This window comes from Chenopodium album, chromosome 11 (genome assembly GCF_948465745.1).
Source record: "Chenopodium album chromosome 11, dcCheAlbu1.1, whole genome shotgun sequence".
Lineage (NCBI taxonomy): Eukaryota > Viridiplantae > Streptophyta > Magnoliopsida > Caryophyllales > Amaranthaceae > Chenopodium > Chenopodium album.
Window position 1 is genome coordinate 6,894,932 of NC_137844.1, and position 24,954 is coordinate 6,919,885.

General features: G+C 32.9%; 1 long non-coding RNA gene and 1 pseudogene across 2 annotated transcripts; one reads left to right on the forward strand and one right to left on the reverse strand.

The window, feature by feature from the left end:
* The first annotated feature begins 460 nt into the window (after positions 1-460).
* On the forward strand, positions 461-3,181 carry LOC145568415 (uncharacterized). Of its 2 annotated transcripts, XR_014095830.1 has the most exons (5): positions 461-672; positions 811-928; positions 1,033-1,147; positions 1,730-2,057; positions 2,892-3,181. It is a non-coding gene; the product is annotated as an uncharacterized LOC145568415 (long non-coding RNA). The 2 variants fall into 2 exon arrangements; XR_014095829.1 differs by lacking the exon at positions 1,730-2,057 and having other exon boundaries at positions 463-672.
* A 17,787-nt stretch (positions 3,182-20,968) lies between these two features.
* LOC145568416 (HIPL1 protein-like) lies at positions 20,969-24,496 on the reverse strand (annotated as a pseudogene).
* Positions 24,497-24,954: the final 458 nt, after the last annotated feature.

Below are 24,954 nucleotides of genomic sequence, written 5' to 3' on the forward strand. Positions count from 1 at the left end.
ATTTATTCATTCTCTACCTTGGATTGGTAGTTGTTTGTTCTTGAATTGATTATAACATGTGCATTTTGATGGCCACTTTATGCTCATGTGTTCATCCCTCTTCTCACATCGAAAGATGGGGTTTTAGAGTGAGTCCTCTCTTGTGCAATTAGATTATGCTACCTTCATGACTATGGATGTTTGGTTTCATTGTGTAGGATGCTTTAGTGTGGTAATTAGGTGAGAAATCCCAATTATTTGTGCTTCATGCTAGTTCAGAACGATCGAGAGACAGACTCAAGCTAGAAACCCACTTCCTATCCTTGATGCTTAATCCTTGTTATATTGGTGCTTAATCTAGGAAATACTTATGTTGTAACTTTGAAAGAAGACAATGTTAAGTTCCTATTCTATCTTCCATGTATGCTCATGATTTATCCTTGTTATTGATTCTTTGGTTTGGTTGGTGTTGAATCCCGTCTCCCCTAGCATTCCCTTTTATAGTAGTTAACTAATCAAAACCCAATTTGTGACCGAATTAGCTTACAACCGTTTCATATTCTTGGTGTTCTTGACCCATTCCCTGTGGATACTATCCTTTACTTGCCCTAGACTTGTCTAAGGTTGGCTTAGGTAGAAATATTGTTTGGTTTTAGGGTGATTGTCCAACGACCGATTATTCCTCTACTAAAGGTACACCACCATCTTTCATCGGTCCTTTGCAAACTCCATATGTAATCAATAGAAGTTTCATTCTTCAAAATCTGATTTTGTTGCTGTTTTCTCATTAATTCTTCATCCAGTATTTCAGATTTTTGTTGTTTTCTTCAGATTTTATTGATCGAGCTCATCTAATGTTAGAGACAATTATTGAAAGGGATTGGGTCGCATTCAATTTCCTGTGGGTCTTAGTGCTCAGTTCTTGAAGAACGGTCTCTTGGCTGTTGAGGTACTCTCCTCTTTCAGTTTTTTTTGTTTGTTTTTTTATTGGATATTTGAATTTATATAGATTTATGGTTTTAAAGATATGCGTTTGAATTTTTGTAAGGGAAGATAGAAAGAAAGAGAACTTTTCGAACATTACTTGCTGTGAAGCGGCTTCTGGATTTTCACTCTTCCATTGAAATAGCTTTTGGGTTTTCACTCTTCCATTGGAACAACTTCTGAGGTAAGATTTTATTTCTTAATCATCAAATATCAATTACACAATCAAGGGTTTATCGAAATTTAATTGTAAGTGTACCTAATCTGGGATTATTCTAAGATAGACTAAATAGTCTACAGTAGTGATGTAGCTTTGGTTCAATAATTTTGCTTTATTTTGGTTGTTGTATCTCTGTCAACAGAATTTGCTTTTTAAGGTTGATTATTCTTTTATGGCATAGTAATTGTTTTTTTTTTAAATATTTTTATATATATCATAAACTTGGTTGTTCTGATAATTTCCATTATGATCTTCAATTGTTATTGCCTTTCAGTTTGTTTTGACATTTGTGTGCTTTGTGGTATATATAATTTCATTGTAGTGTTGGTTTCAATATCATTTGGTCAGGATTCTAATACTTTGTTGTGTTGGTCATAGATAATGTCATTGGGTTATAAGTTATTGAACCAAGTTCTTCAAATGATAATAGATAAAGAATTCACATAGAGAGGGGATTTGAAACAATTTTTTTTTTCAAAACTGACGAAAAGTATTAAGATAATTCATTTTGAAATCCAAAATTTCTGAAGTATGTTCTAAATGCAGCTTATTGAACATGCTTGGTTGATACAAAACATAACTGTTTTGTTGACGCATTTCTCTTCCTGTTATCATCTTGAGGTAATCACCTTGCAAAGTTTGCTCTAGAAAGCACTCTTTTTGTTGTTTGCATCCTAGCTTTGTAACTCTGTGTCATCTGTCATATTAGAGGCATTTTAGAATATAGACCAATCTGACACAGAATTAACATTTGCAATACATTTTATGGGTGAATGAATTGTTACAATGGGACAACGTCAAAGACAAGTATACAGTGGGCTCACTAGCTGTAGCTGGGGGTGTTGCTCTTTGGGGTTCTGCTGGCATGATCTCTGTGAGTCATCTGTCTCAGCTCATTTATTGAAAGAGTGATTTAATGCACGGATTGAACTAATATATGTTGAGATATGACCTATTATGTTACAATAGACTATCTAAAACTTAGGTCGGCATGACTATAAACTGTTGTTGAACATCTTATTCCAACTGGTTGATACTAGGTGCACCCATGAGTCCATGACTAACTAGGGTATTAAAATATGCATGATGGCAGAGTATTAGAACGATCCATTTGTTATTAGGCTTTTGTTTTTTCAAACTGAAAGCTGAAACTATGTACGTCATTTTTGTATTAAGGCATGAAAAAAGTGTAAAAATTAACTCCATGACTAACTAGGGTATTAAAATATGCATGATGGCAGAGTATTAGAATGATCCATTTGTTATTAGGCTTTTTTTTTTCAAATTGAAAGCTGAAATTATGTACATGTCATTTTTGTATTAAGGCATGAAAAAAGTGTAAAAATTAACTCCATTCTTGGGGAACTTAGAATATTTGTACTATAAAACATACTAACAGATGGGTAAATAAATTGTTATCTTGCAAGTAATTTATAGGCTACCTTTGTTGGCATTTTTGAGCTTGTTAGGAATTGGTTACACAGGGGTAATCTCAGCACCCATTAGCTAATTTCAGAGGATTGCAATGCTATTAATCTACTCAAATCATTTTTAATCACAATTGAGCTTTTTTTTTTTGGGTATTATTATGCGGTGGTTTGCATACTGTAATTTAGTCTTCAAGCCTAAACGGTAAATCTCTGATTAGATTGAATTAAATCTTATGCCAAATATCACATTGTATTTAATCATTTACATTATGTTTCAGGGAAACTTTTCTACAGAAAATCAAAGATACCGCAAGAAAATAATTGGAAGTAGGTAAAACAAATCAACAAGAAGAAAAGTTAGCAAGAAATTTGGGGACGTATGCGGAAAAGAGTGGAACAGAGATTCTGTATTTTTTTTTTTTTTTTTTTTTGCATTTGAAATGGAAAATCTTACTATTTTGTACACATATTCCTCTAACATTAAGTAAACTCTTGTAATTTACCCTCTGTCCATCGGATCAAAAGACACACTTTTGTACCTATATTATTTTATAACCCTTTGTTTTAATTTGAGCATCATAACATAATAGTATAACACCAATAATAGTTCATGCTATTTTCTTGAGTAATGAATCATGATCTTACAAAGTTAATTTTGCCAACTTTCATGACTTATTTTATTAATAATATGCATCATGGGAACACAATGTAATAGATTGATCGAGCACAACAGTGAGCCAGTGATGGAGCTAGATAAGCTATACACTTATACTAACTCATGAATCTATGATACAATTACCAAAACTTGAGCTATGGAATCACTAACAAACATTGATATCTTCATTATTTCATGAGTAAGTGCTTTTTTATGTGTATACAACCACTATGAGAGAAGGAGAGAAAGATGAAGATAGAGGAGGAGAGGAAGGGGAGAAGAAGAGAAATGGAAAGGGAGGTAGAGAAACAAGGGCCAAAATAGAGAGAATCATCGAGAGAGAGAGAGAAAGGGAACTAGGAAAGCGAAGGGTTTGAAGAGAGAGACAAAGAGGGGCTAAGAGATAGGGCAAGCCGAAAGATAGAAATACCAGTTCAAAAGAGATAAGGGGTAGGCTAGAAGAAGGGATAAAGGCCGGGAGAAAAAAAAAGTTAGAAAAAATAGGAGAGATAGAAATATGGGTTATGAAGAAAAGAGGATGAGATAGAGAGAGGCTAAAAAAAAGATATAGGGACAGGAGAAATGCAAGGGGGTTGGAAGAGAAATAAAGAAAGTGATAAATAGAGAATAGGACTAAGAGAAAAGGACAGAGAAAGAGTATATGATATAATAATAAAGAACGAAGGAGAAGGCTCGAGGAAGAGAGAGAGAGGGATTAAGTGCGACCTATAATTTTCGATTATTGTTTTATCTTTTCTCACTTATTTGAACTCAATTTTGTCACAACATATATTATCACACAACAACTTTTTGGTGCAGCAAGCCACACCGTGTGGCAGGGGTTACCCGAGTTATTTTGTTAGGGGTTATCCGAGTTATGCAGTCAGGGGTTACTCGAGTTACTCGGTCAGGGGTTACTTGTGGGGTTCAATTAGGGGTTACTCGAGATGTTCACTCGGTTAAGGGTTACTAGAGGGATTACTCGATCATGGGTTACTTGAATTACTCGGTCAAGGGTTACTCAATGAGTTATTCGATCATGGGTTACTCGAGTTACTCGGTCAGGGGTTACTCAAGTTACTAGGTAAGGGGTTATTTAAGGATTTCGGTCAGGGGTTACTTGAGTAATTCGATTAGGGTTACTTAAAGAGTTCGGTCAGGGGTTACTCGGTCAGCGGTTACTTGAGGGTTCATTCAGGGGTTACTTGAAGAATTACTTAGTCTGGGGTTAGTTGGTCAAGGGTTAAAAGATAGAGGAGGAGATGAAGGGGAGTAGGAGAGAAAGGGAAAGGGAAGTAGAGAAATAAGGGCCAAAATAGAGAGAACCATCGAGGGAGAGATAGGGAACTAGGAAAGCGAAAGGTTTGAAGAGAGAGACAAAGAGGGGCTAAGAAATAGGGCAGGCCGAAAGATAGAGATACCAGTTCAAAAGAGATAAGGGGTAGGCTAGAAGAAGGGATAAAGGCCGGGAGAAAAAAAAAAGTTAGAAAAAATGGGAGAGATAGAAATATGGGTTATGAAGCAAAGAGGATGAGATAGAAAGAGGCTAAAAAAAAGATATAAGGATAGGAGAAATGCAAGGGGTTTGGAAGAGAAATAAAGAAAGTGATAAATAGAGAATAGGACTAAGAGAAAAGGACAGAGAAAGAGTATATGATATAATAATAAAGAACGAAGGAGAAGGCTCGAGGAAGAGAGAGAGAGGGATTAAGTGCGACCTATAATTTTCGATTATTGTTTTATCTTTTCTCACTTATTTGAACTCAATTTTGTCACAACATATATTATCACACAACAACTTTTTGGTGCAGCAAGCCACACCGTGTGGCAGGGGTTACCCGAGTTATTTTGTTAGGGGTTATCCGAGTTATGCAGTCAGGGGTTACTCGAGTTACTCGGTCAGGGGTTACTTGTGGGGTTCAATTAGGGGTTACTCGAGAGGTTCACTCGGTTAAGGGTTACTTGAGGGATTACTCGATCATGGGTTACTCGAATTACTCGGTCAAGGGTTACTCGATGAGTTATTCGATCATGGGTTACTCGAGTTACTCGGTCAGGGGTTACTCGAGTTACCAGGTAAGGGGTTATTTAAGGATTTCGGTCAGGGGTTACTTGAGTAATTTGATCAGGGTTACTTAAAGAGTTCGGTCAAGGGTTACTCGGTCAGTGGTTACTTGAAGGTTCATTCAGGGGTTACTTGAAGAATTACTTAGTCCGGGGTTAGTCGGTTAGGGGTTAAAAGATAGAGGAGGAGAGGAAGGGGAGTAGGAGGAAAGGGAAAGGGAGGTAGAGAAACAAGGGCCAAAATAGAGAGAATCATCGAGAGAGAAAAAGGGAACTAGGAAAGCGAAGGGTTTGAAGAGAGAGACAAAGAGGGGCTAAGAGATAGGGCAGGCCGAAAGATAAAGATACCAGTTCAAAGGAGATAAGGGATGGGCTAGAAGAAAGGATAAAGGTCGGGAGTAAAAAAAAAAGTTAGAAAAAATGGGAGAGATAGAAATATGGGTTATGAAGGAAAGAGGATGAGATAGAGAGAGGAAGAGAAAGAGAAAAATTGGAGCATCGACAATACAAAAAACACAATTTAACCCAAATCTAAATGCACATTGATCAGATCTGGCTAAAACAATTCATAAATTGCAAATATAAATCTATCAATTTGAACATGTATAAAATTTACAAACAAATAGTAGATATCAAGTACAAATGTATCAATTTAAATATGTATATTATCAATTTGAACGTGTATAAAATTTTAAGATAAGCTAGGCTACGCCCAATTAAACTTACAAATCAATAGCATAATAGATGGGCCATAAAATCATCTTTTGTTTATTTGGTACAACAAAAAAAAAAAAAAAAAAAAAAAAAAAAAAAAAACAATCCATTCACATAAAATAGAACGGCCCATAATTAAAATTCACATTATAATTTCATACTATATAAACAACAACAACATTACTAATCCATATATAACAATAACATTATATTTGTAGATACAACAAATACTATGTCAAAATACAACAAATTAATTACACATTTACCTAAAGTGTTATGCAAAACTATTTCAATTCGCCAAATGGAGCGCGCGCATTGCGCACGGGGGTCAATAACTAGTAATTATTAAATATGATAAAAGTGATATATAATTACGATTAAGCTATCAATACCAATAATTATATGTATCAATAATGTGTAATATAATATATACGTAGTTTCATATAATTTGTTAATTTATAAATAATTATAATATAATTTATTTAATTTAGACTTAATTTGAATTCACTTATATAAAATGTTATATTCGCTACTAGTCAAAAAAAATTTCTCAACTACTATACAAAGGAAGAAAATACATACTAGCCCCACAAATATGAAACAAAAAAATGTTTTTTTACAAGTATTTTTTTTAATAAAAAAACTTGTCTTTTGTTGTGGGAAAGTAACTTGTTATTGTATCTTTGAACATAAATTATAAAATGCGTTTGAAAAAAATGTTAAAACATGTCATCGGTAGCATAAAAGTAGTTATATGTTTGATAATGTAAAAGAAAGAAGAAGAAAAAAAAAATATCATGGTAGGCTGTAAATGGGGTTGTTTCAAGAAGAGTCCTTTTTCAAAGTTTCCAGTCTCTACTCATATGTCTTTCCTCCATTACTGAAAAAAAACCCCTCCTAAAAAAACGAAAAAGAAAAGAAAAAAACTTTAACATGTTTTCATTTTTGTATATGGCAACAAAATCTCTCTCATCGTTTTCATTCCAAAGGGTAACAACAAAATCCATATTTCTAACATCAAAAAAAAAATTCTCAACTACTATACAAAGGAAAAAAAATACATTTTAATTTATCAAAAAAAAAAAAAAAAAAAGAAAGAGAGGGAGAAAAATACATTTTAAGTAAAGTTGGAAACTTACCGACTGGTAATGAATGAGATGAGGGAGTAAATAGTAGATTTGTGAGAAGTTTTGTTATTTACTTTGTTTAAGATGAATAGATGAGTGAAATGTCTTTCTCTCTCAGCCTTTCTCTATGTCAAAATGATGGAGTGCAGCTACCACTATAGTAGGCCTGGTGTAGGAGCAGGTAGACTTGGTGCTCAAACTATTACTTACAAAGATGAGGTGTACGGAGTAATGAAATAATCATGTGAAGCATATAAAGATTAATTTGAATTTTCTTTCAACCATTTTTGTTATGGTATGAGCGAGATATATATGTTTGATTATACTGTATAATGCAAAACTTATGCTTCATTAAATACTCTATACGATAACTGAGATTTTTTTTTCTTTTTAAGAAAATAATAAATATTACTTTTACATATTAGCATTTTGAATCATACAACAAAAATTTATGTTCATCAATTGCTTATCAAATACTAATTCAAATCAAATCATGTTCTAATAACAAGCACAATAATTAGGTTTCAGTTCTAATAGTTGTCCATTTCACTCTCAAGGACATAAAATGTACAATTATTAACCTCATAAGTTAAAGTTGAGATCAATTTCCTATTTGAAATAAGTTTGTGTCCAATGATTTTGGGTAAATTTCATTTACTTTGAGTATGGATTTTTGGTAAAAAGATTAAGGGTGCGTTTTAATCTAATCTGATAAGAGATGAAACTATTAGAGGGATAAGAGTTGATCTGATTTGATTAGAGGTGATCAAATGGGCGGGTCGGGCTTGTACATGAAAAGTATTGCCAAAACCCGCCCAAAAAGTGCGGGTTTTGCGAACCAAAGCGGGTTTTTGCGTGCTAGGTTAGGCTTTGAACTAAAAAATGGGTGTTTTTGGTTGTCCAAACCCACATTTTTCCAGGCCAAGCTACCAATGATCACCTATATATCTAATGAGATATGAGGAGATATGATCTGATCTGATTGGAAATAAGTTGAAAAGAATAGGCCCGGCCCTAAGTTACGGACTTAGGGTCACAATTGCTAAGTCTAAAGATGTTTGATATAAATTGTGCGTGGTCGTTGTTCATGCACAAAATAAGGTCATGCGATGGGCTGGTTAGCTTTAATTTGAGTTGGAATAATGGATATAAAAAGTCCTCAAGGTGGATTTGAAAGTTGTTACAATAAAGTTGAGTAATGCTGATATAGTTCCCTTCTAATTACATTTATCTGATCAAATAAAGTCAGTCATTAATTATCACTTGATAAACAAATGTACTTGCATATTATGGAGTTCAAATCAATTATCATCTGAATCAATAAGTAGTACCCTTGAGAGTTTGATCTTATACTTATTAGAGTGGATTGTAATCCTTTAAAAGTTTCCTCCCCTATTTACTAGTAAAACAATCATCACTTGAACCAATGACTACTTTTGTTTTAAAGACCAAAAGTTTCATATTTTCATCAACCTATGACTAATTTTACTTCAACGTGAATATACTTTGTGTTTATCAAATACTCATAAAAAAAAAAAATTACAACTAAAATCAAACAATGATATGCCTGATTTTTATTTATTAATACCACAACATAATTAAGATTTATTAACAGAAAAAAGAATAAAGTCTTAATGTTATTTATGCATACGTGTTGTTGCATTTATCTTAAACTAAAAAATATGCACTTTTTCTTGTTTCTCAATTAATCTAGAAAGATAATTGTTTCATTTTCTAAAATAGAAAAAGAAGATAAGATGTGACTTAATACTTGTATTATTATTAAAACTATATTTGTGTTTGTGCAATCTTTTTTTTTTTTTTTTTTTTTTGGTACAAGCAGGAGCTAAAAAAAAAGGGACTATTTTCAACTTATTTAAGAAAATCTGATTTGATCTGATCCGATAAGAGCTGAAATTATTAGACGGATAAGATCTGAGAAGATCTGATCTGATATGGTTTGATCTGCTCCGATCTGATCTGATTAGATCTGATTTGATAAGTTCTGAAATAATTTAAAAAGAACATGCCCCAAATATTAGAGGACAATTCCTCTGCATAAATTTACATCTATATATACAAATGTCAGGGGGTTCCACAAACACTTTAAAACATTACAAGCACCATTAGTTTTAGCATCCTTAGCAAGTCTGTCCGCCTAATTGTTTGTATGCCTTGATATAAATTTAACGTGTTTGTGTCCGCCAAATTGTTTGTATGCCTTGATCTGAATTCTATCTGTTTGTGTCCGCCAAATTGTTTGTGTAATCAATTACTCCATAATAATGAGTTTACATTAAGGATGATATACCTATGTTTTAATAACTTAACTTCAGAACATATATAAATATTATTACAGTTAGCTACTATGAGAGAGTGAGGAATAGCTTAAATAGTTAACTACGATTGCTAATTTTTAAGATGTTTGTAAAATTTGAAACAAGCATCATAGTCCGTACCTCTTCGAGTTGAGAGGCAAGAAGGTATCAAAAAAACTTTGTTCACCTACCACCATAGCATTAAATAAAAGCTGCATGCATTTTTTTTTTCTTTAATTTTTTTTCTTTTTGATAGCCAAAAGCTTGCATGCAAATGTTGGAGTGCTCATGTCTCTAAATTTCCAAAAATGGGTTAGACACCACATTTTATGTGATTTCCAAGTACTTGTATATAGTTGTATATGAAGACAAAGAAATATGTAGATAGACAAAGAATTACAAGTACTACTCTATCGATTTGTTATGCTAATATCTTCAAAATATTGTTACATCGAAAAGGAGACGTTTATTTGATTTAGTCCTAAAAGTTATTTTTCCTTCTAAAATTGTAAATTGACGCTTCATGCACTATTTTTGCAATAGTTGCATGAAAGAGGGAATTTATTTGTTGAATATCCTTTTTGCTACTTCATAAACCGTACTAGTTTCTTACATATATTCTATTTGGTGAAATATTTCCTTGCATATATACATGTTGAATAGATCAACTTTTTTGCTACTAATTGTCCACGGTGCGTATCGCGCGTAGTTATAACCTAATGTTTAATTATATTGATATAAGCGTGTATATTAATTAATGCTTTCACGTGCTAAAATTAAATTTGAACTATGATATGTAATTTACATGTTTAGATGAACAAATACTAAAAAATAAAGTAAAGAGTAATAGAGATATGAATTCGTCATGTAATTAAGTAAATAGATCGAACAAGTTGAAATTCTAAAATTATAATAGTGGATCAACCTGAATTCAACCCAATAATCTGATTAATGTTGCTGCAAATTAGCGCAGAGGAGTTGATATCCATCAGGTATGGTACCCACTATTAATATGATGAGGTGGTTCTAAATGAAGTGTTATCAAACATTCAAACTCGCATGATTTATTATGTATTATCTCTTTAGCAATGGGTAGTCCTTGCATTGGGTAGTAGATGTAGTAACCTTCTAATCACATTACTTAGTACTCCTTGTTAGATGGATCATCCCAACCAAAAGCTTAAGCTAATGGTTGAGGTCCAGGAATACGTTTTATACGGAGGGGCAGATGAGATTCGAACCCGTAACCTTTGTGTCACGCCGACTCCGATACCATGTTAGATGGACCATCTCGACCAAAAGATTAAGCTAATAGTTGAGGTCGAGGAATATGTTTTATACTCTATCACTCCTAATATTTTAGTGCTATTCTTGTATCATAAATTTATAACTGATTATTACATTTAATTTTTTACTTTTGATATTATAACCCTAAGTGCTTCATGAAATGTTATGTGCGGAGTATATTAAATTTATACATCTAATTCTTGTTAGTTATTATTAGATTTATTTACTTTATACATCCAAGTCGTCTTCTTCTATTTATTAATTGAATGAGTATTGACTTTTCGTTTTTCTGATTAAACTGAACTTCGAGCAAGCTCTATACTAATCTCGACTATCAACCAAAATCGTAATTCCTTCCACAATATCATTCAACTTAACCTCCATTCTAAGTCAATCTTATCATACATCCAACTTTGAGAAAGTTGTAGATTACTCAACTTGATTATTAGTATCATTCTAGCTGTAGACACCAAATTTTGAACCCTTCGGTAAAATTAAATATAATACTAACAATATTGTAGGAATTTAGATACTCTAAGCGGAATTTCATGAATCATATTAATAAGCATTTAATAACCAAGATCATTGCATAACACATAAAGAACAAATAATAATACCTTTGAAGCGTGAATCCACGTGCAATCGAGCAAGAACAACGAGAGATAAAAGAACCCCAAGTGTGATTCCTCTACTTAGTCCACAGGCACAGATCAAACCTCCACTAATGCTAGTTAGTTGTGATTAAACCCTTTTAATCAACCTTCAACGAAGAAGAGAGACACGAACTAACCACGATCCACCACCACGAACACCACGAGCCACCAAGGGGGTGGCCGGCCATACGGATAAGGAGAGAGAGGGGACAGCCGTGTGAGAGAGAGGGGGATTAGGGTTTGGGACTTGGTTGCTTGAATTAGAATTAACTGACTTGTGAATTCTAGTGTCAATCTGTAACGCCCCGACCTCTAACTCAGGTATTAAGGTAATCTAAGCAGCGGAATTAACCTAATTTGGTCGAGACGTCACTGCCGTAACTCCCACACGAGAGTTACAAGGCAACATTCATACCTTAATTCATAAAGTATAGAAATCTATTCAGTACAGGAATTAATCCTACTTCAATAATAGAAGATCTTATTTTAATAAAAACTTACTAATGTCTTACTTGCTAATTAAATTAATAAATCATTCTCTTAAAACTATAAATATCTAGTGAGCTTCTTAAGATAATTAAAATCCTCGCCACTACGTGTTCCCTTTGTTCCAGCAGTACCTAAAACAGAAAAACATCAAAACGGTGAGTCGAAGACTCAGTAACGTACTATTCTAGCAGCGTAACATCATTTTAATTAATTCATTTTAGTTAATAAAACAGGGAGAGTAGAACATATTAAAACAGGTAGTAAAACAACATTTCAGTAAGCCTTCGTTCATAACCTTTTTAATAAATCATTATAATCAATATACATATAACAGGGGTAGGACGTCTCCTACTAACAGGGGGAGCCAGTGCTCCATACATATCAGGGGGAGCCAGTGCTCCTAACAGGGGGAGCCAGTGCTCCATAACAGGTTTGGGCCAGTGCCCTCAGGGGAGCTATTGCTCAATCATATCAGATTATATTTATATTTTCTTATAATTAATAGAAATCAAGAAATTTCCAGTCATTCAGAATGCTTTTATAAAATAGTATAATATCTTTATAAAATATTTACAGTGTATCATAAAACTCATCATTACAGTATCCTTGTGATTCCTCAGAAAAAGCATATATTTCAAGGAAAGATTTCAGACAAATCATAGTTATAATCCCGCAAATCATAAAATATATTAAAGACATAAATCACTTTTAGTTCAATCGTAACATCATACTTTAATAAACGTATTTCGAAGGGAATTGCGGGTACTAGCAATAGCCGTTACCTCGATTTACAGTCCGAGAACCTTCCTGTTAGCTTTTATCTTATCGTTCTCACTGAACTCCGAGGTCCGATTCCTCTTTTATGAAACAAGAATTTAAATTATCATATTAGTAGGGAAAAATTGATTAAAACTATAAACTCTTTAATTATTTTAGTATGAAAACAACATAAATAGTCAAATACTCATTTTTATTAGAAATGGGCATATATATTAGTACGTAAGTACATATATGATACTATGATCATTTAGAAAAACAAATACTACTATATTTTATAATCAATAAGGAAAGTTAAGGATTATTTATCCTACAAAACAGTAGACTTACATGGGCTTAAACAAAAACAAGGAGCTTGGCAAGATGGCAATCAAGCACGAAGCTATAAAAGGAGGGAGGAGAAGGTTGGCGGCAGCCAATAACTTGGTCACCTGGGGCAGGGAACGGTGAAGTTGATAGTGGTAGTGGTGATGGCATTGCCTTGGGCAAAAGGGAGTTTATGGAGTATATATATAGCTTGTTTGTTGTTAAAAACTTAAAAGAGAAGAAGTGAAATAATAGGATAGGATTTACGTAGTATGTGATTATCACAAAGATTGAGCAACAAATCATTGAGAAGCAAAATTTTGACTTCACCTCTTCAATACTTAGGCGTAAAGGAAGAAGGGAGTTAAGAGGTGCCTTTTGTCTTTTGTTCCATGGGGATAAGCTCTTAATTGGACTAAAATTAATAAATCAACTTTGATTGATTTGGGCATATAAAATTAAGCAACAAGTATAAGGCCTTCAATACTTAATCGTAAAAAAAAAGGGGCGGAAAGAGTAATAATTATCTTTTTTACATATATGAATGTAAATTTTTGATCGCAAATATCTTTAATCTCTCCCTAACAAATATTATAAAAGTTTGATTTTAATAATGTACTCATCGAGACGAATAAAACTATATCTCATATGACTAATTCCCCATAATTTTTAATAGTTAAACGATTATAAATGAGACTAACATTTTAAACGAGTATATTAAATAAACGCATAGGCAAAAGACTTATTTTGATCAATAAAAAAACGAGATTTGTCATTTCTTTTTTGAATTAAAAATTTAAATTGTCACATAAGCAAAATTAGTGAATAAGGTTTGGGATTTTAAATTCAAGCATCACATAAAATAAATAAAACAACAAAAGATAACTTTAGGGTTAAAATTTTAAAAATTATCTTATGATATTAGGAATTTTAACCATATATTTAATGAATAATCTTCATAAATTTATAAAATTTTAAATTAAATAAAATGATTTACTAGAACCGTAAAATGATTTGTATGAATAATCTTATGATATTGGTTTTTGGTTTTCAAGAAAACAGAAAACTGAAAACTAAAAATGATGTCAAACAAGCCCTTAAACTATTACTAGGGGGAAAAAAACCCGATAGTACTCACTACCCCTTCCCTTCTCAGTTCTCACGTCTTTCTAACACCCACATAACAAGCCCTCCCGTAATTTATTTTTGGCAGGCTCCACTTATTTTTATAAAGATAAACTAAATTCCCATGTTTTTATTCTCCACATATTGTGACCAAAGAGGCTACGAAAGAGCCCCGTAGGTTTCTCCATTAATTTTGTTCCTTATTTCCTATATTTAATTCTTACACTTAAGTGATAGTAAAACAAAAGTATCATGCTATATTTATCATTCTAACGATAAAATTCAGAATAATAAGAATACAATAATAGGATAGTTTAGATGAACATAGAAGAATCTAATAAGTTGAGAATAGGTTGAAAGGTTGTAAGAATGGTAAAAATATGTTCTCGTTAAAATGAGTAACAAACAAATTAAATACAAATGAAGTATATAGATAAAGTGAACTTTACAAGTGTCTCCTCTAATTTGTGAAATCTTAGAATGAATCATAACTCTAACAATGAACTTGTTAAGGCATAAGGAATATGAGTCATAACAATGAAAAGATAAAAGTAATAAATATGGAAGATAAGTTTACGCACTACTTCTTTAGCTATGTTTACACTACATTCAATAGATCTCCCTTCAATAAAACTAGATTGGACCGGATTAATTAAGTCTCCAAGCAACGGTTTAACCCTATTAGCAATGACTTTAGTTATGATTTTGTAAATGGAATTACAAAGACCAATTGGTCTAAAGTCATTCATAGAAGTAGGATTATCCGTTTATGGAATAAGAGAAATATAAGAATGATTTATAGCACTAGGAATCCTACCCTCCTTAAAACAATTTGAAACCAGATCAACGATCGACTTTCCCACAACCTCCCAGTATTTTTGAAAGAAAATAGGCTGGATGACATCGGGGCCAGGGCATTTCATGGGGGCCATCGAGCTCAAAGCATTTTTAACCTCGAAGTAACAATATTTTCAGTACGTTGGTTTGTTGTGGTTTTTGTTGTTTGAATGTAGTATTATACGTTTAGGAGAGAGAGTGGACCTCTTACTCTCTCCGATTTGCCATCCAATTTGTCAAAACTTAAGGTTGTTGGAGAGAATTTAACTGAATAACAGAGATTCATTTATGAGGAGTAAGAATGATGAAGTTGATTTTGAGCTCTTTCTTAGGTTTAGTGACTGATTTATTTTCTGTATGAGGTAATTTTATTTTTTCGATTTATTTCGTTTATTTTTCTGACAATATAGATTTAGCAATGAAATAGGAGCTCAAGGCTTGAATTTAATGGTTGGGGTTTTATCATTTCACTGAATGTATGTTTTTGGATTAGAATGTTATCTGAATTCTCCTTTGACACGACTTCGTAGCCTACTCTCCTACAAAACGAACAGCAAATAAATCAACGAAATATTATCTTTAAATTATAACAAATTCTATCTATTTTGTTGATGTACATTGTAGAGAAAATTCTTTATTAATATGAGTATTGATGGAAAAGACTCTAAAGACTTAAAAAATTGGACTTTTAGTCAAATTCAAGCTAAACATGTATAGCAAGACACTTTTTACCCCTCATGCTATGTGAGCTGGCCTGGTATTAGTTGTATGTTAAGATAATTGAAAGAATTTATGAGTCATGGGATAGTTTGGACTTTGGAGGAATGAGGTTGGTTTGGCACAATGATATTGGTTCTGCTGATACATTTAAACTGTTGGGCTTGCCTATATATTTTGTGGTCACTTGACCTTAAGAACTATAAATTGCGACAGTTGAAACTCTTGAAAGTGATGTCATGAATCTTTATATGGAAGTGTTGAAGATAAGACTACCAAGTCAAGTTATTTGAGCATAATTATAGGAGATTATTCTTTATTATCTTTGTTATTCCTTATTTATCTAGGTTTAACGTATAACTCTGTAGGTTAGTTGTTATAACTTGTATATATACATACTTTGTATATTGTAAACTTTAAGCTAATCAATATACTCCTGATTATTCTTCTACATGGTATCTGAGCTTTGAAGATATTCATCTTCTCAATGAGGAGGGTGAGTTGGTAAACTTAAATATTCAGAATCCTTGTTTATCATGGTGAATTTGAGTGTCAGTTGTGTGGACAGAACGCGGTAAGGCTGTTAGAATTTGCGACAAGTTTATTGCATGGCTAGGAACTAGCTTTGATGGAAGCGAAAGCTCCTTTGTTTGGTCTTAGCAAGTGCATACTGAAATTAAGGTTTTCCTTGAAAGCGTCCACCTTAAAAAGATGCTCCATCACCACAATCATTCTGATGGATAGCAAAAGTAAATTTGAAGCTGTAAGAATTAATTTTCTGTGAATTTAAGAGAAATCCATAGCTAAAATTCAGTACAATAGTAACCACAAACCATACTGTTAAGCCTTAACGGTACGGTTACTAAAAAACACGAACCGTAACCGTATCGTTAAAGAACGGTAACCGCACAGTTAACCGTTTCTTAACGGTACGGTTACCGGTTAACCGCTAACTATTAATTAGATTTTAAATCAATACTTTTTTTTGCTCTTCCAATAGTTTCAAGCCTAATACATAATTAAATATAAACAATGTTCGAATTAGTTGGATACAAACCGAAAAAATTCTTTTAGAAGAAACTTACATAATTATATATTTTTTCCCTAAAAAGGTAAATAAAAATATTTTTTAATCTTAACGGTTAACCTATACTCAAAACTGTAACCAATCGTAACCGTAACCGTTAACCGCTACATTTAACGGCTCAGTTAACCGTAACCGTTTAATTTTAACGGTTCTATTAATTAACCTATTAAATTTGTCGGTTATATCGGTTAACGGTTACGGTTTTTTTTGTACACCCCTAATGGTGACGGTGCGAGAGAAATATGAGAGCAAGAAATATGGACACTGGAGGAGGTCAATTATAGTATGAGGAAGCAATAAACAATATTAGAAGACTTTTTTGCAAAACCATAAAAGACTTGAGTGATAGAAAGAGTAGGGGGGAAGGGAAGTAAAAGGCGATAAGGGGAGCAAGTGATATGGAGTTTATTTTTGATAAATGTGCTTAATGAAAAGTGGTAGTATAGTTTTAGACTTACATAAAAAAATGGATATTAATCTATTCTCACTTGAGCGAGTATGTTCTTAGATTCACAACAATTGGATAGGGCTCCTCTATGGTAGATTAATTATTCAACTATTGATTATAATTACTCAAGGTGTGAAAGAGATATGTTTAGGATAGCTTATGAGGAGTGCAGTGACAACGAGCAAGAGCTCATGTAATAGTTTTTGAGAAAAAGCTTGTAAGGGCTTGAGACAAGTATTACTTACACTTGTAAATAAAATAAATTTGCCACCATTAATATGGGAAAGTGAGAGGGAGAGAATATGGGGTAAGAAAAAGAGTAGGAGGAGCGGAGGGAGAATTGGGAAGTACCTTAAGAGAACATTTTGAATGTAAACGAGGAAGAGAGACATAACTCTATTAGGAGCCTTTCGATTTTCTCATAACCATGAAAGGCGAGTGAGTAAAGGAGAGGCAAGGAGGAAATATTATAATTCCAAGAGCACGTAATTTAATCAAATAACTAAGGCAGATATGAGTTTAGTGTGTTATGACTAATTTATAGTTGTAATAGGAGAGAGTTAGTGATGCTTGAGTTAGTTCTAGTCAATGTATTGACAATTAGTGACCTGTGTTTAAATTTGGGTGAAAATTAGCTTATTAGTTTTATTATCTCTTGTTTAGCTGAGGTTGGGGGTAATATTTTAGAAAACGGGAATTATATATGTCAATGAATAAGTGAAATGTTGAAGTTTGAATCAATTTGATTGTTGTATTTGTAGGATTTTGGATAGGTATATGCAAATAACATGTAAATCCTTTAAGCAAAGTTGCTTGAATAAACTGAGCTGTAGCAACTCTGATCTTCCCTTCCTCAACAGTAAGCTATGCTTTACGCACCTCCTCTGGCCGCTGTACTAGCCATTTGGAGAAGCTCTCGATATTGAACTTTCGAGGTCGAATATGCAAACTATTCTCTGCAGACTCAAATGCCTGATAACCAGCCAATTTTTTTAACGCGCAACCTAGTCCCAACAACATGATATAATTGTCACTTTTTGGCTCAATTTGTTTTGACAAATAACATTTTCCATGTCTTTCCTGTTTTCCTTTGTTTGCATTGTTAAGGGGTGAACGATAACTCTTCAAGAGTGGAAAATATCTTCCTTTTGCAAGGAAGTAAGGAACGAGAATGCTGTGTTTTCCTCCCTGTTCCTTACTTCTCTTTATCTCTCCTTCCATTTATCTTCTCCCTTCCACTTCCATATTTCCTTTTCTCCATAACTTTTCTTGTAAAGAAACAAACAAAGGAAATCTATTTTACACTTGTATTTCCTTTAAAAATGGCTTACCGTGTAAAATATTTTCCGTCAAACCAAATCAGCAACCAAAATAACAATTGCAATATATGTTTGTAATATTTGAATTAAATATTCTTCTGGTAACCAAAATGCACAAATAAGGGCATAAAAACAAATAAAGCTTGAACGTTCACTAAGCAATAAAAGAAGAAATACCTCACCTGATAAAGTGGGATGAGCAGCATAACAAAAGCCAGCAGTTCTGAGAGTATTAGAGCGAAAATTAGAAGTGGGTATTGAAGAATTGGTAGAGAAAATTAGAGGTTTGGGAAAACATAAAAGCTGCCTTCGAAAAGTAGAGCATGGAGAAGGAGAGATAGGCTTGGAGTAAGGCATAATTTTGGAGTTAAACATGGAAAATAGTAGGGCCTTTGAATAGTAGTGTGACGATTGTCATGCCGCCATGGCAGGAGGGGCTGTCGCACCGGGCTGAGAGAGAAAAGGTCCATTTTCATATTGGAAGCCGCGCGCTTCAGTGAAGAGCTCAGAGTACGCTTCAATGGAGAAAGAAGGGTATAAAGGAGAAAGTTTTCGGTAACATACAATGCGCCACATATGCATGCTACGTCATAAATTAAAAATTAAATAGAATTTTTGTTTGATTATATTACCTATTTAAATTTTAGGATAAGAAAAAAAGATAAAGAGTTTTACTACTATTAAACTGCTAAAATAATCTGAATCTGTAAAATAAGTATAACTTTAATTATAGAGTTCAAATTTTTATAATTTTTATATCACTTGAATCAGCTTGAAATATAGTTTAGAATGAGATCCATATGTTATATATTTATATAATTTAAAAGTATACAACCCGCCACATAAATATATCATGACACAAATTTGTAATAAAATCAAAAAATAATTAGAATTATTGTTTAATAAAAATTCTTATTAAGATTTTAGAATAAGAAAAAAGATAGAGTTTTATTACTAATAAATTACTAAAATAATCTTGATCTGTAAAATAAGTATAACTTTAATTATAGAGTTCAAATTTTTATAATTTCTATATCACTTGAATCAGCTTGAAATATAGTTTAGAATGAGATCCATATGTTATATATTTATATAATTTAAAAAGTATACAACCCGCCACATGAATATGTCATGACACGAATTTGTACTAAAATCGAAAATTATTTAGAGTTATTATTTGATAAAAATTCTTATTAAGATTTTAGGATAAGAAATTATTAGAGTTTTGCCAATGATATGTATGCTAATAGAGTTATAGTATTAGCTTAATTTTCGGATAAAAATAGAATTCAAAACATTGTACAATAAATTTTATACCAATTATTCACTTTCAAACTATACTTGAAAATAAGATTGACATGTCCTATAGCTATACAACTTAGAAAAAAAAAATAATTTTGAAATAACCAATAATGTCAAAAAATTATATGTTCTATTATTTTTTATTTTATAAAACAATCCTAATATTATTAGTATTAGATGAATCTTTTAATCATTAGTATTACATAACTCTTTGGATATTCAAATAATGTTCTTAAATATTTAAATTGCATTGATATTGGTATTATTATTTTTTAATATTCTTTTATCCGTGCGTCGCATGGGTTTAAAGTCTAGTTATATATTATAGGAAGAACAATAGCAATAAAAATAGGAACAAAGACCCATGAAGAACAATAATATATTTTAAGAAGAACAAAAATCCACGATGAACAATTATATATTATAAGAAGAACAATAATAATAAAATTAGGAACAAAGACCCACAATGAACAATTGTATATTATAAGAAGAACAAAGACCCATAATGAATAACCAGTATATAACAAAAGAATAATTTATTTTTATGGAGAAACAAAAACCCACGATTTTATTTTAGTTCCAAAAACTTACAAAATAAACAAAAAATTACATTTATAATACAAATAATCGTAAATATACTACATACAAGTAAAAATCAAACAAAATTACATACCTTTGTCTTGAATTCAAAGAAAATTTCTCATATTCATCCTTTAACCTCACTAATATTTCAAATTCAGAGTTATGTTTTATATTTTTTTTGAAATTTATAGAAAAAACTCATTAATAAACTCGATTTTTGGAGAATTGCTTGTATTTGAGAATAAAGAAAGCAAAAATTCTTGAAAAACTTACTTGAGTTGGAGAAATGAAGGAATGAAAGGACAAAAATATAATAAAATGTGAAAAGAAACTCCAAAGAGAATTAAAAAATTACAGGGAGAAGATGAAAATGAAATTTCAAAAAAAATTTTATCAATTTAAGCCATTTATAGAGTAGTGATGGGTTATTGTTCATTTACTAGAAAGTATAGTTCTTTTACTGCTGTACGAGGTCATTGTTATTTTACTAAGGGTAATTGTTCTTTTTACTAAGGATAATTGTTCTTTTTCTACTAGCTGAAGAACACTCACCTGCCAGACATGCAAGGATCAATTTTAGACCTATAAAAATAACCTCCAGTAATTGATGCTGATCCTTCTTTTGAACTCACAGTGGAATGGTTGTAACCCATCACAGGGAAAATAGGGTTAATAGAGTTCAAAGATGTAATTCCTCCAGGTGAGGTTAGAGGAGTATAACTGTAGGGGCCTTCATAAACTCGCCAACCATAGTTTCCACCCTTTGTGATTATGTTCACTTCTTCGAACTTGTCCTGAAGCAATTGAATTCTGATGGTGAATAACAGCATTAGGTGGTATATCGAAGAACTTTTTCATGAGAATTGAGGAACAAGCATTAGACTTCAGCCAAATTTTATACTTTTATGTAGGGGTCAAAAAAGACAATACAGACAGAAATGCGCTCCACAGGTGTTCAGAAAGCTAGTAAATAGTGATTATGTGTAGCAAAGAGAAAGATTAAAACCTGTCCAACATCAGCGCACATAAAGTATGAAGGCCTTTCAGAATCAAAGCTGCATCGCCAAGGATTCCTTAATCCAGAAGCCCATATTTCAGGTTGTGACTGACTATCATTGATATATGGGTTGTCTTTTGGAATAGTGTAGTTTCCCCATAAACCCTCTATACTTATTTCTGCAGCACCTGGAAGATAAGTTACATAAGCAGGCAAAAGGAATTGTATAAGTGAAACAACCTCATAGTCCTCATTGCAGAGTAGTAGCCATACAAGTTTGCTAACTTTAGTGTTTCTTATCGGGTTTTATTTTGATTTTTTTCATTATATTTTTGCATTTGAAGCATCATATTAACCACATCACAAATTTCACACGATACTTTAACAGTTGAAATAAGCATACTATCCGGGGTACACAAATGGAAGGAAATTCCAGCATCAAAGATGGATGGCTAATAATATGTGTTACTCCTAAGATACCAATGTGGACAGCAAGAGCAAGTGAACTATTAAAACTGCAAAAATACACCTCTGACACTAAGCAACTGGCTTTAGCATATGTTCTATTAATTTAAGGATCATGTAGTACCTTCAGTGATAATTCTGATATGACTTGTTGAACATAAGGAGAATAATTTTTAAATCAGCATTAGAAAAGAGAAGTTGATAAGAGAAAATCACTCCAAACCAGAGGAGCAAGAATGGCATAAAGCAGGAATTATGAAGAATCTTGTATACTTCACTGCTTAATATGGAGTAACATGATACAAAATGACTATAACAGTGGAAAAACTTGGTTAATTTATTTTTGCTTTCCACTACTTTAAGCAAAGAGTAAACATTACGCAAGAAACAGCCTGCTAAAATAAATTAAAGAATCAAACATGGTATCATCATAGCATTACACCAAAATCAAATGTTTTATAGAATTATCACATAGGAATACAGGCAAAGAATACTAACTTGGGGAGCTGTTGACGTCAAACCTCATGATTTTACCAAGCAAGGATTTCTTGTTCTGAGAAAAATTATAGGGATCACCACTTTGTCCTCCGTCTCCCATCATAAAGTACAAATACCCATCTGGGCCAAAAAGAATTTGTCCACCATGATGAGATGTAAATGGCAAGCCCATGGTGAATATTCTTCTGACTTCTGCCGGGATAGCAGAGCTTGCCTGGATAGTTAACAGAAGAGGTTAACTATAAGTCTGAAAATTAGTCAAAAAAGCTTAGTTTGTATCACATAATTTACCATTGATGGCTGGATATTGGCACCACCGACAGAAAACTCAGCAATGACACTTTGATATTGGCAAGGTTGCGCACCATTATCAGGTGGTAGCTTTGAGGGATCACAGTCTACATCAGAATTACAAGCACAACGCCCTTCACATCCAGGCCACACTGTCTTGTCACAATTGAATGAAGCGAAGAAACGACCATTCTCAGTGAACCTTGGATGGGTTAGCTATGCTCATCAATCCAAACTCAGCATCAAAATGTACTATATCACTTAAATCCAGAAAGGGGCTTGATTCATCAAACTCGATTACTCCAGCTGAACCTTCTCGTGGAAGGTTGCCAGCCAAAATTTTCCTTTTTGGTTGGAGAAGAAAGCTCGGTTGGAGCCATCAGGATGAGGCACCATACTAAGGTAAGATTCATTTCCATTTTTCTCAAGGCACAAACCAGATGGGCTACTTGGGGACTCTGCAGTAATATTAAAAGAAACAGGTTCGCCACCAAAGCATAATGATCCATCACTTGAACCTTCACCCAAGGCATTGCAGAAATCAGTTTTTGACCACCACATTTCTGTGATCTTGGTAATACTGGAATGTACTGATGATCCGCCCTGACGTTGTAATGAGGGTGCAAATGGTGAATTCAATACTGACACATTCATACATGTATCCCATACTTTTGAGCAAAAGTTGCTCACTGCTTGACTGGATTGTGGTGATGTTGGTGACAAAGTAGAGTTGCACAGAACACGAACTGAAAGAGGCACACTATTTACTCTGAACAACTCCGCCGAAAATTGATCACATCTCTGTAATTATCAAAACCCAAGAAATCCTCAGAAAAATATATGCATAAGTAACACCTACTGGATAAGAGCTACAACAATCATCTGACCACCTAAAACTAATCCCATCAAGTGCAGTTTCTGGGAGTGTGTGTTTGGCAGTAGCTTTTAGTGCTTCGACCAAGTCAAAACGCTACTAACTTGATGTAGTGTTCTGAAAAAGCTTCCAAAACTGCTTTTGGGTAGTGTTTTGCAAAAATCTATAAAAAGTAACCTTTAGGAGAGTATATTTTTCATTTTGTTTTGATACTTCAACAACTAGTTGTGCCGAACACCAACATGAAATAACTGCTTTGACGATTAGCCTCTGTCAGGTAACCTTTTTCAGCTACCCGCTAAATAGTAGACAACTAACAGTTATGCACTACAAGTCTACAACACTTAATTTTTACTAACCACCCCAGTGAAGGTGATGAAGATGTACGAAAAATAAAAAGTAGAAACAAGTAGAATTACTCTTCCCAAGACACCCGTTGAGAGGAAGAGCAGTTACACCAAATAATTAAGCAGCAAAACAGATTATGCAAGTACATGACTTCAGAAATCACTTGGACAAAATTTTAGATATTATATCGTTTCAACTTTGCATGAAGCGACAAAAAACTATTTCTAATAAAAGGGGAGACAGTCTTACAGCACAAAGGATAGCTTTCACAATAGAGGCACAGGCAGGATAAGATACATTCATGGACTGAAATTGCTTCTGCAGTTGCACATCCTGTGTGGAATTACAGCATGAACTCCCATTGTAAGGGCAAAATTTCAAAGGGTTCTTCAAAGTTATAGGATAGCCTAAAAACAGAGGAAAAAACACCCACACTACATGAGATTAAATTAAGATACCATAATGCTGAAACAATTGAAAAGCGAAGAAAGATGAACAAAAGGACTCACTCGAGTCAATGCAAAGAGGATGAGATGACAATCTATCAGCAAGAAACAGCACCCCAAAAAGATAGAAGCTGATAATAGTAAATGGAACACCCATTTTAGAAAGTACACACAAATAATGACAATTCTCTACGATCCAAGATACTAACAGACACCGCCTTCTTTCTATCAAATCTCTAAGATTCTACTAGAAAATGAGCCCCCCCCCCCCCCCCCCCCCCCCCCCAATGATTCATTACTGGAGAAGAAACTAAAAGATACAGTTATTTTATGAAGATTTGTACAGAAGAAAATTTTGTGGGTTTTCAATAATTTAAATTTGCTCAGATCATACAACCACTAATCTGAAGTCATCAATCATCATCTTATATTATTGGTGTATATGATTAATATAAATATAATAAATTTCACTCTCGTCTACACTTCAGCTCCTCGAAGAAATTCATATTTAATACCAGCTATTCCAACCAAACAACCCAGCCCATAAAAGATCTTACAAGTTGACTTAATCCAGTTTTCTGAGTCCAAAAAAAAAAAAAAAAAAAAAAAAATATT